Source organism: Mirounga leonina, unplaced genomic scaffold (assembly GCF_011800145.1).
Source record: "Mirounga leonina isolate KUSES-001 unplaced genomic scaffold, KU_Mleo_1.0 Mir_150, whole genome shotgun sequence".
Lineage (NCBI taxonomy): Eukaryota > Metazoa > Chordata > Mammalia > Carnivora > Phocidae > Mirounga > Mirounga leonina.
Window position 1 is genome coordinate 26019933 of NW_023270374.1, and position 16907 is coordinate 26036839.

At 38.2% G+C, this 16907-nt stretch overlaps 1 long non-coding RNA gene across 1 annotated transcript in view; it reads left to right on the forward strand.

The window, feature by feature from the left end:
* Positions 1-14487, forward strand: part of LOC118011395 — a 28879-nt gene extending 14392 nt beyond the window's left edge. Inside the window, exon 3 of the long non-coding RNA XR_004679461.1 lies at positions 14052-14487. This is a non-coding gene — a long non-coding RNA (uncharacterized LOC118011395). The remainder of the gene's footprint in view (positions 1-14051) is intronic.
* The last annotated feature ends 2420 nt before the right edge of the window (positions 14488-16907 follow it).

Sequence of the window (16907 nt, forward strand, 5' to 3'; positions counted from 1 at the left end):
CTTATAGAATCATAATGAGTTTAACATGGAACATTGATTTAATTTAAAATATTGAGATATGAGCGCCTGGGTGGCTCAGTTGGTTAAGCGACTGCCTTCGGCTCAGGTCATGATCCTGGAGTCCCCGGATCGAGTCCCTCTTCGGGCTCCCTGCTCGGCAGGGAGTCTGCTTCTCCCTCTGACCCTCCCCCCTCTCATGTGCTCTCTCTCAAATAAATAAATAAAATCTTAAAAAAATATATTGAGATATAACACTACTGGGAGGCTGGAGGGAAGGAAGGTGTTGGATCTTTATTTTTTATAATAGGTACTTTTTAAAATTTACAAATCAAGAAACAGCAGTATAAATATTTTATTTAGGAAAATGTTGGTAAATATGAAAAGAAGCAAGTAAAAGAGTCTGGTAGGGCATCTCAGGCTTTGAGGAAGCTACTGCTTTTTTTTTTTTTTCTCCAAGACGTGTGTGTGCGTTAAAATACACTCCTGCTTTGTTTTGTTATGAGTCTTGTAGTTGCACATGATTTTTTTTAAACCACATAACTTTTAAAGTATTTACATGTATTACCTTGATAAACATTTAAAATATCAAAAAGAGAGAAAGAGAAAGGAGGGAAGAAAGAAAGAAAAGAAGAAAAGCTTTAGTGTCTATCCAGACCTGTTATATAAAATGACATTATGAATTTTCTTTATAGAGAAGTCCTGGAGGAATACTAGAAAATAACAACCCCTGATATTTGAGAAGAATAAAACCCTAACCACTTAGGCCACTTTCTTTGAGGTATTGCATTTAATTTGGGGTGTCACAGATGCTACCCTCCCCCAAAATGAGAGAAATAAAGTGGAATGCTAAAGCATTGCTATCTTCTGAGTTCTTATCAGCATTACTGGCTGATTTTTTAAAATTATGAATTCAATGAATATCATAGATCTTCTGGAATCTCAAAACGATGTTATCTTCAAGATTAATATCATGATACTGCGTTATATATAGAATTAGGAGATCTATGTTCAAGTCCCCTTTTTATGACTTATTGGCTATATTATTGTTTCTGCCCCCGTTTCTTCTCCTTACTCTGGAAGCTAAACTGCAATGAATGATGTTCAAAAAGAACTGCTTCGTGCTCATTTCCTCTAATACTAAACATGCTCTAGTGTACTGATTAGGGATTATTCATTCTCTTCTATTAAACTCTAAGAACTTCAAAAGTACCACCACAGTTGACCCTTTAACAACGCAGGGGGTTAAGGGTGCTGACTCCCTATGCAGTCAGAAATGTGTATATAACTTTTGACTCCCCAAAAGCTTAACTACTAATAGCCTATTGTTGATGGAAGCCTTAACAATAATATAAACAGTTGATTAACACATATTTTGTATGTTATATGTGTTACATACTGTAGTCTTACAATAAAGTAAGCAGAGAAAAGAAAATGTTACTAAGAAAATCATAAGGAAGAAAAAATACATTTATAGTACTATACTGTATTTTTTTTTTTTTTAAAGAGGGAGAGAGAGGGATGGGGCAGAGGAAGAGAGAGAACCTTAAGCAGACTCTAAGCCCAGCATGGAGCCCAATGCAGGACTCGATCTCACAACCCTGAGATCATGACCTGAGCCAAAATCAAGAGTCAGACGTTTAACAAACTGAGCCACCCAGGCACCCCTATACTGTATTTTTTGATACTGTAGTTTATGTTGTCTGTTTACAAGACGAGTCATCTGTGAGTACCTACATCAATATTGTCTTATATGATATAAAACACTGTAGATGTTATGCATATTAATAACACTAGACATCAGGGTGCCTGGGTGACTCAGTCGTTGAGCATCTGCCTTTGGCTCGGGTCGTGATCCCGGGGTCCTGGGATCGAGCCCCACATCCGGCTTCCTGCTCAGCGGGAAGCCTGCTTCTCCCTCTCCCACTCCCCCTGCTTGTGTTCCCTCTCTCGCTGTGTCTCTCTCTGTCAAATAAATAAATAAATAAAATATTTAAAAAAATAACACTCGACATCAAAAAGAAAAGGTAATGTGAAAAAGAAATTCATATTTATTTACAGGTATAACAATTCATGCATTGATAATGAAGAAGCAGCAGTATGATTGCTTCATGGCAACCTAGCCTATACTCTAACGAATAAATTGTTATAAAATTTTTCTTTTTTTTAGAGACAGCACACACATGCACATGGGCATGGATGGGAGAGGAAAAGGGGGAGAGGGAGAGAGAATCTTAAGCAGGCTCCAGGCCCAATGCAGAACTGAGGCGGGGCTCAGTCTCATGACCCTGAGATCATTCATGACCTATCATGACCAGGGTTGGATGCTTAATCTACTGAGCCAAGTAGGCGCCCCATAAATGGTTATAAATTTTTGTATGGCATTCAGAATTATAGTCATATTCATAATAAGGTATTAGAAACATTGTTACACTAAAAAAAAACTTACCTGTGATGGTAGGCTGACACACAATTATGAGCAAGAGAAGCATATACTGTTCGGTAATATAATTTTTTGAAAGCAAAGTTATAATACAGTAAGAACACAAACACATTATTAATTTTATATTAAATATCACTTACTTCATGCCTAGGTAAGGATAGGCTATCCACTTCCATACAAATCTTGCGCGTGATGACCTACACGATGAGTAGTTATGCAATAATGATGGTGACACAAAAACATCTCCTACAGTTCTGACCTACAGTTATTATATGTGCACACAAAGATACATACATACGTACCAGATAACTTTATTAACTGTACAGCATGATGATTATTTACTGTTTATTAAGTGGAAGTGGATCATCATAAAGGTCTTCAGCCCCATTGTCTTTATGTTGAATAGGCTGAGGAGGAGGAGGACAAGGAGGAATTGGTCTTGCTGTGTCAGGGGTGGCAGAGGTGGAAGTGGTGGAGGAGATGGAAGGGGTGGCAGGAGAGGCAGCCACACTTGGTGTAACTTTACAGAAATACATCATAATTTCTGTTTGATGTTTTTGCTTTTTCATATCTCTAAAAAATGTTTCTATATGGTACCAATTCTTCTTTTACTGTTTGCTTTAGTTTCAGTGACCTATTGTAGAAAGGTCTATCATAAAAGAAGTTAAAAGCTGTCATGAATAAGTAGAACTCTTCTGCCATATTGTCTAATGTCAATTTGGTTTTCGGCACTGCTTCTTCTACGTCTTCTTCCTCATTGTCTCGTACTGGTACAGAAGTACTCGTCTCCATCAAGTTGTCTTCTGTTAATTCCTCTGGGATGGTGTCTATTAGCTCTTGAATTTCTCCCAGATTCATTTCTTGAAACCCTTCACCCTCCATCTTCTTTTTTTTTTTTTTGGCCGTATCCACGACCTCTTTCATGATTTCCTTGATTGGCTCTGTCCTAAATCCTGTCAAGTCATGCACAACATCTGGACACAGTTTTCTCCAGCAGGAATTCATTGTCTGGGGCCTTAATGACTTTCGTGGCTTTTTCTGTAACAACAATAGCATCTTCAATGGTATAATTCTTCCAGACTTTCATGATGTTCTCTTCTCTTTCATAGTGTTGACAGCCTTTCCATAGAGTATTGTGTGTAATGAGCCTTAAAAGTCCTTACGACTCCCTGATCTGGAGGCTGAATTAGAGATGTTGTGTTTAGGGGCAAGTGGAATACTTCAATGCCTCCGGTGTTGAACTCATGGGGTTCTGGGTGGCCAGGGTTATTATTGTTCAATTTCAAAAGAACCTTAAAAGGCAGTCCCTTACTAGCAAGGTACTTCCTGACTTTAGGGACAAAGCATTGATGGAAAGGGTTCTCGTTGCCCAGGCCTTCTTCTTGTATAACCGGAAGACTGACAGCTGTTGTTTATCTTTTTCCTTCAAGGATTGGGGACTAGCAGCTTTATAGATAAGGACAGTTCTCATCATAAGCCCAACTGCATTTGCACAAAACAGTAGAATTAACCTATCCCTTCCTGCCTTACATACTGGTGCTCAGTTCTTTTCCTTACTAATAAATATCCTTTGTGGTATTTTTTTTTTCCCAGAATAGGACACTTTCATCTTCATTAAAAACCTGAAACCTGATCCGGCAGATATCCTTTTTCCTCAATGATTTTCTTAATGGCATCTGGGAACTTTTCTGCTGCCTCTTGGTCAGCAGAAGCTCCTTTTTCTGTTATCTTGACACTTTTTAAGCCATACCTCTTTCTAAAATTATCAAACCATCCTTTGCTGACATTGACTCTTCCAGCTTTAGATCCTTCAGCTTCCTCTTGCTTTAAGTTGTCATGTAATGACTTCGCTTTTTCTCAAATCAGAGTCTATAGGTATGGCTTTCTTATAGCAATCCTGTACCCACATAAAAGCTGCATTTTCAATAAAAAATGAAAAGATATTTTGTGGGGCACCTGTGTGGCTTAGTTGGTTAAGTGGCCAACTCTTGGTTTTGGCTCAGGTCATGATCTCTCGGCTGTGGGATCAAACCCCTGAGTCGGGCTCTGTCCTCTACGTGGAGTCGGCTTCAGATTCTCCCTCTCCCTTCAGCTCATGCCCTCTTTCTCTCTCAAATAAATAAATAAAATCTTAAAAAAACAAGATATTTTACAACAAGTACAAGACTTTCGCACCTCCTGGCATAGCTGCAGCAATGGCTTTACAAATTTCCTTTTATTTTTTTACAATGGTCTTTACACTGAATTCATTGATCTTGAAATGGTGGCAACTGCAGCTGCAGACCTCAGTCTATGGCACGTATCAAACAATTCAACTTTTTCTTGTAATATCATGACTGCTTCTTGGGAGCACTTCCAGCATCACTAGTGGCACTTTGTATAGGTCCTTTAGTGTTACTCAAGGTTTATGGTATTGCACCAAACACAATGAAAAATACACAGGAACTGTGAGGGATCACTTTTTATTTACTAGAGAGATGAACTGCGCATGCCGCGTTGATTAGCATCATCAGGTATTTTAAGTGGATACTTGCAACACTTGAGCTCACTGCAATATCAACAGGAGGTGGCTACAAAACTATTATAGCAGTACAGTATGTACTTCACTTAATTTTATGCTGTTATGATTTAATGCTGCAGCTTTATGTTTGCTTACATTTGTTTACTGTGGATGGCATCATGTACAGTCTATAAGTATGTGGGTAAGTTTTGATGAATTTTAACTTTTTATAATCGATTTGTATATATTTTATGGTAATAAATGATAAAATAGACTAATACCTGCATATATTTTATGCATTCATGACATACCTAACTTTTTAATTTTTTCAATATTTTTAGGCTACACAGTTCACCTGCAAGTTTTTTCAAATTGTCACAAATCTCAAAAAAATTTTCCAGTATGTTTATTGAAAAAAATCCACATATAAGTGGACCCACATAGTTCAAACCTATGTTGTTCAAGGGTCACCTATATACCTTTGTCTCTGAAATTTCCCCCATATCCTATTATTACTGTTCTCTGCTTCTAATAGGCAACAAATCAGTGTTTCCACAGATTTGTTGACTGGTATTGTGAGGAAAATGTTTGTCATTAAATGTTCCTGTAATTCCCTATTTAGAAAAGATAGAAAGTTCCATATGCTCCAGGAAAATTCCATTTTCATTATTAAATTTAGGCTTAAATTGGAGCTGAACAATAAAGTAAAACCAGAACAGTCTGTTTTCTTCCAATGAAAGACGAGTTCCTTAATGATTTATAGTTTTATAAGAAAGATTTTATCTAACCATAAGAGACTCTTAATCATCGGAAACAAACTGAGGGTTGCTGGAGGGGAGGGTGGTGGGGGATGGGGTAACTGGGTGATGGACCATAAGGAGGGCATGTGACATAATGAGCACTGGGTGTTATATACAACTGATGAATCACTGAACTCTACCTCTGAAACTAATAACACACTATATGGAATTTAAATTTTAAAATATTAAAAAATTAAAAAGAAATAAATAAAATAAAGTAAAAAAGATTTTATCTGAAACACAGAAGTAAAATTTGGTAAACTTAATTCCTATTCTTACTTCTATCCAGTTCTTACAAGTATTAACAGAAGAATTTATGACCCATCTATACAAATAAAACTGTGACATGGAAAGATGAAGCCTGATGAAGGAGATATAAAAAGAGTTTTTATGATCTCGAAAAGTATAAACAGAGTGAGACTCAATTTGTTCAACAATACATAGAATATTAGAACTTTAGATCACCTTTGGAAATTTAAAATATACTTTTTAAAAATTTTGTTTTTTAATAAAAACAAAATAAAATAAATATAAATAAATTTATACTAACCTGTTCATATATTTTAGAACATTATAATTTTTCAATTAAGGCTATATTATTATGGCTAATATTTATTGAATGCTTCCTTTTGAACACTCTTTTAAGCTCTTAATATATTATTTTTTTTAATCATGAACAACCCTATTAAATAGGTATCATAATTATCCCCATTTTACAAATAAGAAAGTGGGCTCAAAGAGATGAAGCAATTAAATATCATCTTCCAGATATGCTCTAATCAGTTCCTAGATTTTTGTATGTTCTTTTAATGTGAGAACTTTTTTTCTTTTTACAGCAGCTGTGTTGTACTGCTAGTTCAGCCTTTAAAGATTTTTTTTCAGTCTGGTTTTTAACTCACCATTTTAGTTATATCTCCTATCTTCATGCTATACGTTAATTTTGTAGACATAGATTATATGCCTTTCCCTAATTTGTTGATAAAAATGTTGAAGGGGCAAGGCCATGTGTGGTCCATTACTATAGACCTTTGTCCAGGTCACATGGTCCTTCTATTTAGGCAGCTACAAATTCAACTAAGTGTACTTCTCAAGTAACACCTATTTCTCCTTCGTATCACCACTGTCACCATGAGATAATCTGTCAAATATGAACCTGAAATCAGGGTTCATCATACCTAACTAAGGGAGGATGTGTTTCATCTGTTTGCCAGCCATATCCATAAGAGAAATGTGATTCATTTGGTATGACTTGTTTTAATTAACTCATGCTCATTTCTCTGTTACCTTCCTCCAAGTGTTCACAAATCATCTGTTTAAATTTAGAATATTGCAAAGAATTAAAGTCACTGACTGGGCTGTCATTTCTAGAAATCACTTTTTCCCTATGTATAATAATTTAGGCCACTTTTACATTTTTCTAGATTCCTTATTGTCTATGATTACTGGCAGTAAACTCTATGTTCTCACGGGTAAAATTTTTAAGAACCTTGGAATGAAATTTTAAACTAGTGGAACTGTGTTCCTTAGAAATGACCCAAGGCTTTCTTACTATCTTCTTTCCTAAATTGTACTTCAGTTTCCTCAGAATGGTATTAAACTCATTTCATTTTAAGATTGTTCTTCTTTGTGGGGCACCTGGGTGGCTCAGTCATTAGGCATCTGCCTTCAGCTCGGGTCGTGATCCCGGGGTCCTGCGCGATCCTGGGGTCCTGGGATCGAGCCCCATGTCGGGCTCTCTGCTTTGTGTGAGACCTGCTTCTCCCTCTGCCACTCCCTCTGCTTGTGTTCCCTCTCTCGCTGTCTCTCTCTCTGTCAAATAAATAAATAAAATCTTCAAAAAAAAAAAAAAAAAGATTGTTCTTCTTTGTGGAGCCATCTGACCTGGTGGCTTTTATTATTCTCCCACCCTATAATCACTTCTTAGGCCTCTTTATTTCTAGCTTCCTCCAAGTATTTCTTCTTAGGTTCCTAATTTCCCAACATACATGCTACTTCTTTCCTATTAGATAGCTCTTCTAAACAAAAAATATCTTTGGGGCACCTAGGTGGCTCAGTCGGTTAAGCATCCAACTCTTGATTTCAGTTTAGGTCATTATCTCAGGGTCATGAGATTGAGCCCCATGTCAGCCTCCATGCTCAGCAGGGAGTCTTGCTGGAGATTCTCTCTCCCTCTCCCTCTGCCCTTCACCCCGCGCTCTCTCTCTCTTTCTCTCTAAAATGAATAAATAAATCTTTAAAAAATATATCCTTAAGTAGCCTTATTCTTTTTGAGAAATCTATTATTTTCCTTCTGCAAGGTCCCTTCCACCCAGTAACCTCAGAAAGCAATAGTCTCTTTCTCCTCTGAACCTTTATAATACTTTACTTTTGCCTGCCTTCTTTATATTATTTGTCATGTTCTTTCTAGCATTAGAGTTACCTGTATTCATTTCCTGTTTACTAGAATCTAAACCTCTTAGGACAAGAACCAAATTTTACACATCTTTGTGTACTCCATTTAATTTAATGCCTGCACATAAATAATAAATGCTCAGGGAGTGTTTGTTGAATGAATGGAATGGGCAAATGAATAAATGGAGTCGTATCTGCTGGTATGCTGGAGCCTGCTCTTACTGGTTTTGAATGCTAATTATTAAATTTTCAGAAATTTTGTTAGAGGCTGTTAAACAGTTGGTAGCTTGAAAACTGGCCATGCTAGAATTATTTACACCACTGTTTTGTTGTACATCAAAACAGAGCTTTTTTTCTCCCTAGAAAGCCAATTATTATTAAACACTTACATTATTATCAAGCATTTATCAGTATACCACTGGTCCCATTCCTCTGTACCGGAAAACTGTATATACCTCTGTGTTAAAATTAAACTTATTATGGGACACGTGGCTGGCTCAGTTGGAAGAGCGTGTGACTCTTGATCTTGGGGTTGGTCATGAGTTCATGGTCCATGTTAGGTGTGGAGATTACTTAAATAAATAAAACTTAAAAAAAAGGGGGGGTCAGGGGCGCCTGGGTGGCTCAGTCGTTAAGTCATGATCCCAGGGTCCTGGGTTCAGGCCCCATATCGGGCTCCCTGCTCCGTGGGAAGCCTGCTTCTCCCTCTCCCACTCCCCTGCTTGTGTTCCCTCTCTCACTGTGTCTCTCTCTGTCAAATAAATAAAATCTTAAAAAAAAATGGGCAGAAGACATGAACAGACACTTCTCAAAAGAAGACATTAAAAAGGCTAACAGACGCATGAGAAAATGTTCATCATCATTAGCCATCAGGGAAATTCAAATCAAAACCACACTGAGATACCACCTTACACCAGTTAGAATGGCAAAAATTGACAAGAAACAACAAATGTTGGAGAGGTTGTGGAGAAAGGGGAACCCTCTTACACTGTTGGTGGGAATGCAAGTTGGTACAGCTACTTTGGAAAACAGTGTGGAGGTTCCTCAAAAAATTAAAAATAGAGCTACCCTACAACCCAGCAATTGCACTCCTGGGTATTTACCCGAAAGACACAGATGTAGTGAAAAGAAGGGCCATATGCACCCCAATGTTCATAGCAGCAATGTCCACAATAGCCAAACTGTGGAAAGAGCCGAGATGCCCTTTAACAGATGAATGGATAAAGGAGATGTGGTCCATATCTACAATGGAATATTACTCAGCCATCAGAAAGGATGAATACCCAACTTTTACATCAGTATGGATGGGACTGGAAGAGATTATGCTAAGTGAAATAAGGCAAGCAGAGAAAGTCAATTATCACATGGTTTCACTTATTTGTGGAACATAAGGAATAGCGTGGAGGACATTAGGAGAAGGAAGGGGAAAATGAAGGGAGGGAAATCGGAGGGGGAGACAAACCATGAAAGACTATGGACTCCGAGAAACAAACTGAGGGTTTAAGAGGGGAGGGTTTAGAGGGATGGGTTAGCCTGGTGATGGGTATGAAGGAGGACATGTATTGCATGGAGCACTGGGTGTTATACGAAAACAATGAAAACTAATGATGTGCTGGATGGTGACTAACATAACATAATAAAACTAAATTAAATTTTAAAAAATCCTTAAACTTCTATGAAAAAAGCCAAAAGACTTTCTAAGTCATCTATTCCAATTTCAACACTTTATAGATAAAGAAATTGAGGTCCAAGAAGTGAAGCAATTTGTGCACGTCACCCGTCTAGGTAGTGGCAAAGCAGAAACTAGATTCCCGCTTTACAGTCTCCTAGTCATTTCTTCTTTTTGTGCTACCACATTGACTTCATTTTTATGTTGTTTTTCCTTGCTTTGTTCCTTGGTGTAACCCCAAATAAGGTTATAAGTATTGTTCTAAACATGGTAATTCTTGAGGGTGTTAATGAACAGAACACAGCTTTCTCCTTCCTCTTTTTTCTTTTGCAAACAGATTTAAATTAACACATTTGTTTTTGGAGAAAGAGCAGATACTGTTCCTGAATATTACAGGCTATGGAAAAAAAAGTTTTGCCTTTAATGTTTCTTTACTGGCCAGTTAAAACACTTAAACACTGTTTTATTGAATAAAAAGAGATTTTATTTCATTAAAATACACCACATGAAGCTTAGTAAGAGGCTTGTAAATTTTATTGCACACTCGCTGAGAACGATTGTGAATACCATGCTGCAACAATTTTGTTTCTCCCACAGTGGCATGTAGTATCTCCCTCACTGACCTCCTTGTATTCTAAAATTCTCACCATTAGTTTGACTATCTGGGATCAAGGTGTTTGTTAAAATGCACAAATGTGGGGCACCTGGGTGGCTCAGTTGGTTATAATGTGTCAGACTCAGTTTCAGCTCAGGTCCTGATGTCAGGGTCTTGAGATCAAGCCCCGTGTCACACTCCACGCTCAGCACAGATTCTACTTGGCATTCTCTCCCTCCCCCTCTGCTCCTCCCCTTGCACGCGCTTTCTCTCTCTTCAAATAAACAAATAAAATTGATAAAATGCACAAATGTTACCTAGAAGGAAATGCACAAAAAACCATTATTAGAATCTTAGAGCAATAAAAACAGGACAGATATTTTGTGACTTTGATGAGATGAGGGTGATAAAGAGAGATCCAAGATAATGTAGAATTGTCTCAAACTATCTGAAGGCCAATCAAATAGAAAAGGATTTAAGATTTTATTTTATTTTATTTTTTATTTATTTGACAGAGAGAGACACAGCAAGAGAGGGAATGCAAACAGGGGGAGTGGGAGAGGGAGAAGCAGGCTTCCCGCGGAGAAGGGAGCCCGATGTGGGACTCGATCCCAGGACCCTGGGATCATGACCTGAGCCGAAGGCAGACGCTTAACAACTGAGCCACCCAGGCGCCCTAGAAAAGGATTTAGACTTAGTCTGTTTGGCCCCAAGACCAGGACCAGTGGGTAAAATTTGCAGGGCATCAGGATTAGCTGAATATAGGGAAGATTTTTTTCATAATCCTAACAGAACAAATACAGAGTGGACTGCCCTACTAGGTAATAAGTTCTTATTACAGGTGGTGTTTCAATCAGAAGCTGCACAATTAGGAAAGATGTTGAACTCGGGATTCTTAAAGGATATGTTTATTAAATGATCTATAATCTCTTCCAACCTTGGAACTTTCTGAATCTGCTAGGTTTTGAGGTTTTTTGTTTGTTTGTTTATTTTGGGCTCCAAAGAAATGGTTTCTATATAGATTAAAGATTTGGAGAGGGGCACCTGGGTGGCTCAGTTGTTAAGCATCTGCCTTCGGCTCAGGTCATGGTCCCAGGGTCCTGGGATTGAGCCCCACATTGGGCTTTTTGCTCAGCGGGGAGCCTGCTTCTCCTTCTCCCACTCCCCCTCCCCCCGCTTGTGTTCCCTCTCTCACTGTGTCTCTCTGTCAAATAAATAAATAAAATCTTAAAAAAAAAAAAGATTTGAGAGATGAAGTGGAATGTGGGGAAAAGGCCACCCTGATAGACCTATGCCTTCTATATAGTGAGGATAACAATACCTACCATTGTTGTAAATATTGAACGGGATACTACTTGTTAAGTACTTTGTACTATGCCTAACATATTTGGCAGTGGTCAATAAAAAGTGACTGTATTAATGATAGGCTAGGTTATGCTGTAATGACAAACAGCACCCAAATCTTAATGACTTATAGTAGCAAGGTTTATTTCTTTTTTTTTTTTAATTTTTTATTTATTCATTTGAGAGAGAGCAGGAGCAGTGGGGAGAGACAGAGGAAGAGGTAGAAGCAGACTCCCCGCCAAGCAGGGAGCCCGACGCGGGGCTTGATCCCAGGACCTGGAGATCATGACCTGAGCTGAAGGCAGACGCTCAACCATCTGAGCCACCCAGGCGCCCCTAGCAAGGTTTATTTCTCACTCACAATATTGTGAACTGGCTGCAGCTTTGTTCCACATCAACTTTACTGCAGGACCCAGGCGTTCTATCTGAAACATTGCCTGTTTTATGGATGAGGAAAAAGAGGCAGGCAGACCACTCACAGGCTCTTAAAGCTTCTACCCAGAACTCATACATGCCACCAATTTTATTAGTTAGAGCAGATCATATGGTGTGGTGGTTTTCTTTCTTCTTTTTTAAATCAGTAGTTATGATTTTTTTAAAAGATTTTATTTATTTGACAGAGGGCGCACAAGCAGGAGGAGTGGCAGGCAGAGGGAGAAGCAGGAATCCCAGGACCCTGGGATCATGACCTGAGCTGAAGGCAGACGCTTAACAACTGAGCCACCCAGGCGCCCCTAGAAAGTTTTATCTTTTTATAAAGTCCAGTTTATCATCTTTTTCTTTTATAGTTAGTGCTTTTCTGTCTTCAGAAATCTTTGGCAATATCAAGATTGCAATGTTTCCTTTTAGAATTAGCAATATATATTTTAACTCTCTCTTTAGGAGGAAGCTAACCTTTAAATGGGCCTACAATGTACCAGGCCCTTTCAATACATAATTGGATCTATAATGTGATTGCAGTCTTCTGTATTAATTGAATGTATCAACAATCTTAAATCTCTTTATATGAGATGTGGAGATATATAGAAACAACTGGTCATGTTATAGAAATTATATCTTTGGGGTGCCTGGGTGGCTCAGTCGTTAGGTATCTGCCTTTGGCTCAGGTCATGGGCCCAGGGTCCTGGGATCGAGCCCCGCATCGGGCTCCCTGCTCCGCAGGAGGCCTGTTTCTCCCTCTCCCACTCCCCCTGGTGTGTTCCCTCTCTCACTGTGTCTCTCTCTGTCAAGTAAATAAATAAAATCTTAAAAAAAAAAAAAGAAATTTTATCTTTATGTAAATAATGGACCTCATATTGACTACATTTGTGGCTGACAAGTGGAAGACCAAGAACACTGGAGAAGTTGCTCAGGAAGATACAGAGAGAAGCTAGGAAGATAAACAGACAATTATATAAAAAACAAACATATAAACAGAACCCCCAAGCTCTGAAATTACAAATGGGATCTGGGAAGAATGACAGTAATAAAACCTCATACAAGGGGTAATCTAGGGATAGTAAACCTCGTGTATTGCCAGTGTGACAAGTTGAAAACGTTCCTACAGACTTGGGTTCTAGGATGAGAGCCTTAAAGACCATACAGCCATAGATGAGCTGACCCCTGGACAGGGCCTGCAGAAATACTCTGCTCTCTTATTCCTCTCACTTATTAATACTTGATTTGCCCTGAGTCTGTGTCTGAAAAGTGAAAGGAGGATGAAGAATTCATACCACTAGCATCTCCTCTACCCTTCACTGGGGTTGTGCACAATCTGAGGTCAGAGAGAAATGTGAAAAAAAAATTGTATCCGGTATGCTGATAAACTTACCTTCCCTCCAGGTAGCTCTAAGTTCTTTATATCCTGACTCTACTACTCAATTTTACAAAGAGAGCTACTCCTCTCTTTCCCTATCTCAAGACCTGAATTCCTTCATCCTCATTTCAGGATTTTTTACTAATACCCCTTTCCCTTCTGCCTTAGTCCCAGCATTCACACAAAGTCAGCTTGGAGTAAGCATTGGCCGGTTTATAGACATTGAAAACTCTCTTTCAAGCTCAAGCATGGCTTTGGCTTTGTTTGTTCAAGGTTTTCATAATGGAAATTTATATTGGTTTTCTGGTTATAAAGGAAATAAAGGCTCATGAAAAGGAAACAATGTGGAAATAAAATATCAAAGCCCTCCAGAATTTTTATTATGCATATACAAATACACACACACATATTTTTACAAAACTGGCATCATAAGATGCGTTCTACTCTATAATTTTCTCCATTAATAAATTGTGGTCTTTCTATGTCAGTACTAACAGATCTTTCTTCTTCTCCTTAGAACAGCATAACAAAGAAGCTATAAAATCTGGAAAAATAGGCAAGTACACATAACAACTGATTTATTGATATATTACAATATCATATCAATATGATTCAGTGTTTTGTCCTTCATTAGTTTAATGAACTGTGCAAATTACAATGGACATGGTTCATAAAATGCAGTATTTCCATCAATCCCAACATATGCGTCTGAAGTGTGTTGCCTCAGTTGATTGTGGCATTGGTTTCATTGTCCCCTCTGTTGTTAAACTAGAAGAGGTAACCAAGGGGGTGACTGACTGATTATTTTACAAATCTGTGTTTCTAGACTCTGTGGCCACTATATATGTCACTGAGTAGGTATATTGTAGTTTATTTAACCAATTGTTTTTTTCTTTTTTTTAAATCAGGCTCTGTGATTGCTGAGCAAGGAGCCCGATGCCGGACTCTTTCCCAGGACCTTAGTTTCATGACCCGAACTGAACGCAGCCGCTTAACTGGCTGAGCCACCCAGGCATCCCTAACCAATCCTTTTTTTAAAACTCAACAGAAAACATTTAATTGAAAGGAGATATTTAGGGGCACCTGGGTGGCTCAGTCGTTAAGCGTCTGCCTTCGGCTGAGGTCATGGTCCCAGGGTCCTGGGATCGAGTTCCGCGTTGGGCTCCCTGCTCAGCAGGAGGCCTGCTTCTCCCTCTCCCACTCCCCCTGCTTGTGTTCCTTCTTTCACTGTGTCTCTCTCTGTGAAATAAATACAATCTTAAAAAAAAAGTAGATATTTAGTTTGCAAAGATAATTTTTAATCATACTTCATTTCATGTGCTCTTATTTTAACTTAATTTTAGGGTTCACTACAACTTTCAATTCAATTCTGAGATTTTTTAAATTGAAGTATAATTAACATACAATGTTATATTAGTTTTAGGTGTACAACATATTGATTCAACAATTCTGTGCATTACTCAATGCTCACCATGATAAGTGTAGTCATCATACAACATTATTACAATGTTATTGACTATATTTCCCATGCTGTACTTTTCATCTCCATGACTTACTTATTTTATAACTAGAAATCTGTACCTCTTAATCCCCTTCACCTATTTTGCCCATCATCCTACCAACCTCCCCTCTGGCAACCACCAGTTTGTCCTCAACACCAAACAAACAAACAAACAAACAAACAATCTGATTAAAAAGTGGGCAGAGGACCTGAATAAACATTTTTCCAAAAAAGACATACCAATAGCCAACAGACAGATGAAAATATGCTCAACCTCATTAATCATCAGGAAAGTACAAATCACAACCACCATGAGATATCACCTCACCCCAGTCAAAATGGCTAATATCAAAAAGATAAAAAATAAAAAATGTTGGCAAGGATGTGGAGAAAAGGGAGCCCTCATGCACTGTTGGTGGGAATGTAAATTGGTGCAATCACTGTGAAAAACAGTATGGAGATTCCTCATAAAAGTAAAAATAGAAATACCATATGATCCAGCAATTCTGCTACTGGGTATTTACCCAAACAAGTGAAAAATACTAATTCAAAAAGATGTATGTGCCCCTATGTTTATTGCAGCATTATTTACAATAGTCAAGAAATGGAAAGCCCAAATTTCCATCGATAGATGAATAGATAAAGAAGATATGATGTGCATATAATTCACATAGCATAAAAATTACCACTTTAAGAAAACCAAAGCTGGTGGCATCATAATTCCAGACTTCAAGCTCCATTACAAAGCTGTAATCATCAAGACAGTATGATACTGGCACAAAAACAGACACATAGATCAATGGAACAGAATAGAGAACCCAGAAATGGATCCTCAACTCTATGGTCAACTAATCTTCAACAAAGCAGGAAAGAACATCCAATGGAAAAAAAGACAGTCTCTTCAACAAATGGTGTTGGGAAAATTGGACAGTCACATGCAGAAGAATGAAAGTGGACCATTTCCTTACACCATATGCACAAATAGACTCAAAATGGATGAAAGACCTAAATGTGAGACAGGGATCCATCAAAATCCTAGAGGAGAACACAGGCAGCAATCTCTTCGACCTCGGCCACAGCAACTTCTGGCTAGACATGTCTCCAAAGGCAAGGGAAACAAAGGCAAAAATGAGCTATTGGGACTTCATCAAGATAAAAAACTTTTGCACAGCAAAGGAAACAGTTGACAAAACCAAGAAACAACCTACAGAATTGGAGAAGATATTTGCAAATGTCTTATCAGATAAAGGGCTAGTATCCAAAATCTATAAAGAACTTATGAAACTCAACATCCAAAGAATAATCCAGTCAAGAAATAGGCAGAAGACATGAACAGACATTTCTCCAAAGAAGACATCCAAATGGCCAACAGACACATGAAAAAAATGCTCAACATCACTCGGCATCAGGGAAATACAAATCAAAACCACAATGAGATACCACCTCACACCAGTCAGAATGGCTACGATCAACAAGTCAGGAAATGGCAGATGTTGGCGAAGATGTGGAGAAAGGGGAACCCTCCTACATTGTTGGTGGGAATGCAAGCTGGTGCAGCCACTCTGGAAAACAGTATGGAGTTTCCTCAAAAAGTTAAAAATAGAGCTACCCTATGACCTAGCAATTGCACTACTAGGTATATACCACAAAGATGCAAATGTAGTGATCCGAAGGGGTACCTGCACCCCAGTGTTTATAGCAGCAATGTCCACAATAGCCAAACTATGGAAAGAGCTCAGATGTCTATCGACAGATGAATGGATAAAGAAGATGTGGTCTATAAATATACAATGGAATATTACTCAGCCATCAAAAAATGAAATCTTGCCATTTGCAAGGACGCGGGTGGAACTAGAGGGTATTATGCTAAGT